At 37.2% G+C, this 4,152-nt stretch overlaps 1 pseudogene; it reads right to left on the bottom strand.

The window, feature by feature from the left end:
- Positions 1-1,425: 1,425 nt before the first annotated feature.
- LOC125170424 (olfactory receptor 6C2-like) lies at positions 1,426-2,366 on the bottom strand (annotated as a pseudogene).
- Between the last annotated feature and the right edge of the window lie 1,786 nt (positions 2,367-4,152).

The following is a 4,152-nucleotide window of genomic DNA, read 5'->3' as shown; positions in this document are numbered from 1 at the left end:
ATTATTGTATAATTCCACTTAAATGAACTACCTAGTATAGTCAAATTGGTGGAGACAGAAAGTAGAACAGTGGTTGCCAGAGGCTGGATATAGGGGTGATGTGGTGTTATTGTTTAATGGGTACAGAATAAAGTTTGGAAAGATGAAAAACTTCTGGAGAAAAATGTTGCTACCAATGATATTAGAGAAATCACTGTGTTCTTTTCTAGGATTTTTATGGTTTCAGTTCTCACACTTAGGTCTTTAATCCATTCTAAGTTTATATTTGTGTATGGTTTTAGAAAGTGGTCCAGTTTCATTCTTTTACAGGTAGCTGTTCAGTTTTCCCAGCACCATTTGTTGAAGAGACTGTCTTTTCTTTATTCTTACCTCTTTTGTTATAGATTAATTTACTTAAGGTGTGAGTTTATTTCTGGACTCTCTATTGTGTTCCGTTGATCTCTGTATGTTAACTAACTGGAATTTAATAAAAACTTAAAAAAAACCAATGAAAATGAGTAGCACTCTTTGTTACCTAATAGAATTTTATTATCATTTGGGGTGAATGTTGGTGGTAGGAATAGCAGGGAAGGTAGGAGATGAGATACCATACAAGATCTTGCCATCTAGCTTAGACATGAGTCAAGCACCCATTAAATGTTGATTTGTAGAAATATCCATAATACTTTTCAGTCTTCCTATAAGTAGATGGGTTTTGTCACCCCTTGAATGTTGGCTGCCATTATGGCTTGCTTTTACCAAGTGGCTGCTATCATGGAATGTTTTAGTGGAAAATGAGGAATATAAGAACTGTAACTTTGGTTGTTTATTTTGAAGTATCTGGAGACCTTGCAGAAAGAAAAGTGATTATCTCAGGATTTTAAATTTCCATCTCAAGGTATGAAAAAGGAGTTAGGAAACTATGACTTCACTACAAAAAAAACCCAAAAACCTGTATCTCCTGTAACTACAGGATTGAAACTTTTGGAAACCCAACCAAGTCTAATCTTGTGGATGAGTTAATTTTGATGCAAATTGAATTCACAATCTCCCGGGGTTACTAGAGGGCACAGGTTAGTAGATTTTACTGAAGCCCCAGAGAAGCACTTATTATCCTGTTCAAGGGTTTGATCTCTTCTTGTCTGAAAAACATGTAATGACCTCTTTTGAGGTCATTTAAACTTGTTCAAGACTCACCCCACTTTATCTCATTGCTTGGTGTCCAACAACAGACTCAAGTTCAAACAGACTCCAGGGTATTGTAAACACACTATGACCTAGAAAAAGGTAATATATACACCAAAAAAATTTGGAGACAGTAAATTTGTATCAACAAAAACCTGTGGAGTATCTATGGGAATAGATCACAAATGTTTTGGAATCAGGATAAAGTGAGAAGTGACATTAGATATCTATTTTTTTAATTTAAAAAATCTTTTTAGTTTTCTAATCCTTTGAAAGAAATGCCATCTTTTTAATTGAGTATTTGAAGGCTTGTTTGACTTGCTTATTCCGTAGTGTGTAAATGAAAGAGTTTATCAATGGGATAACTGAGGTTTTGAGCAATGACACCACCTTATTAATGGCAACTCCTTCCTTTGCTGGTCTGATATAGATGAAGATGCAGCTTCCATAGGAAGATGGAGACTACGATCATGTGGGAAGGACAAGGGAAGAAAGGCTTTTTTCTTTGCTGAGCTGAAGGGAGTCTTAAAATAGTCTTGATGATGTATGTGTAGGACATAATTACACAGAATAATGTGACTATGAGGGTCAGCACAGCCATGATTAAAATAAGTTGCTCTACAAATTGGTGTCTGAGCATACAATCTTCAGAAGAGGAGCTGCATCACAGCCAAAATGGTAAATGAGATTAGAGTTACTGAAATCTACTGAAATTAGAGTTACTCCCAGGCTAAGCGGTGGGAGTATGACAATTAACCCAATCAGCCAACAGCAAAGGACAAACGTGGTGCATACTCTTTCACTCATGATGGTACTATAGTGCAGGGGTTTGCAGATGGCCACATAGTGATCATAGCACATGCAGTTAGAAGAAAAAATTCTGTTGCTCTGATGAGGATGACAAAAAAGAATTGGATGGCACAAGCATTATAGGTAACACTTTTGTCCCCAGTTGTCAGGCTGTACAGGAATCTAGGAACACAGGCAGTTGTAAATATTATTTCTAAGATGGAAAAATTCCAAAGGAAAAAGTACATGGGTGTTTTGAGGTGAGAGTCAACCAGAGTGAGGAGAATAATGATTAGATTTCCAGCAACAGTGAAAATGTAGGTGAAAAACAGAAATACTGAAAGAAAAACCTGTAGTAGTGGGTTATCTGTCAATCCTAGTAGAATGAATGTTATTGCAGAATGATTTTTCATCACTGTCTTCAGATATATAATGAGTCTGTATTAATAAATCACAAACCTTGAATCTGAGGAATAGAACATAAAAATAATATTTCAATAGCTATATAGTGAAAAGTAGCCCAGCAGGCCAGTAGAAGCACATTTTGACACTTTTATTTGATTGTCAGTAATCTGATGTTAGAAGTGATTGCATTGTGCTTCATTTCCCTGGACTCTGCTTTACCTTGGGCTTCAGAATGTGGTTTATAGAATAGATCACTCTGGAGTTTCATTTCCACCTCAGTTACAGGAGTGGAAAGTTTTTTTTAAATTTTTATTTATTTTTGAGAGAGAGAGACAGAGCGCGAGTGAGGGAGGGGCAGAGAGAGAGGGAGACACAGAATCCAAAGCAGGCTCCAGGCTCTGAGCTGTCAGCACAGAACCCAATGTAAGGCTTGAATTCATGAACCGTGAGATCATGACCTGAGCTGAAGTTGAATGCTTAACAGACTGAGCCACCCGGGTGCCCCCAGGACCAATTTTAAAGTAGATAGAAAATACCACAAGGATTTCACAGTTCTCTGGGATTAGGGCAGCCTCGGGGATTAAGGCAGTATCCCCAATCCTCAGTGTAGAGCAGGAGATCCATGAATGTTAATAAATAGAAAAAATATGTATAAAATTTTTATTTCACCATTTGTCAGGACAGCATATCAGCAAATCATTTTCATATCCTATCATAATATAATACGATCAGTGGCTTGGTTATATTATTTTCCATGCTTTGCAACACTTGTTCCCTTCAAGTAATTCCTTAATCTCCCCAGCATCCTAGAAAAGCCTTTACTGTGTGGGTGAACTGGGAGAATTACATGAAATTTCTTGAGTCCCACACTGCTACAGTATTTCTTCTTTGCTTTCCTTTTATAATAGGCTGAAATATTTGAGTTTTTGGCTCTCCAATATATCAGTTTTATTGGCCTCTGTTTTGTTTCCTTTTCTGAATTCCCATTTAAACATCCATCTGTTGTCTAGAATCCCACCCTTCCCAAGCCCTCCCAGAACACTGAGAAGTAGGATGTTCTGATATCCTTCCTAGAAAACAGAATTCTGTCCTTAGGTTTCCATGATCCGTATTGGAGTTCTGTAGTTTAATGCATAGATATTTCAGTTTCCAAATGCCTTCTAAGGCTACTTGCCATCTCTATTAATAACGTAACATCTAGATCCTCCTAGGTGGGCAGACATAGGGGAATACCATTTGGGTAAGGAGTGCCTTCTTTGCCGTGATTCCATTCTCTGAAGACTCACTTTGCCTTTGGTAATGTCACTAATCTTGCTGCCCTTATCAATGCTCCTCAGCACTCTGGCCCAAAGATAGGCTCAGCCTGTGCTTATTTCCCCAAAGAACAGTTATTATCAGGCATTAATACTTAACACAAATTAAATATGACATGGAGAATACATGAACTTGGTTATTAGGTATGGATATTCTTAAAAGCTGAAAAATCACAATCCACTCTTATGAGTTTCCCTACAAGACTGTCTCCCTGTGTTGCTTCTTCTGAGGATCCTGTCAAAGAAACCATTGTCACCATCCTCCATGAAGCTGTTGAGTATTTTTTCATTTCTCACATTTCCTACCTATTCATGTACCCTTCCCAGCAATTGTAGCAATACTGTTCTTCTAAGAAGTACCAGAGTTGGAATTTGAACCAGAAACTGGATTAAAGTTTAAGTGTTTTCAGGAAATCTGTAATTTTAGGATTTGGGTCAATTGCTTATCCTTACTCAATTCTAATAATCACAAATTCATTAA

Source organism: Prionailurus viverrinus, chromosome B4 (assembly GCF_022837055.1).
Source record: "Prionailurus viverrinus isolate Anna chromosome B4, UM_Priviv_1.0, whole genome shotgun sequence".
Lineage (NCBI taxonomy): Eukaryota > Metazoa > Chordata > Mammalia > Carnivora > Felidae > Prionailurus > Prionailurus viverrinus.
This window is presented reverse-complemented; position numbering and strand designations above follow the sequence as displayed.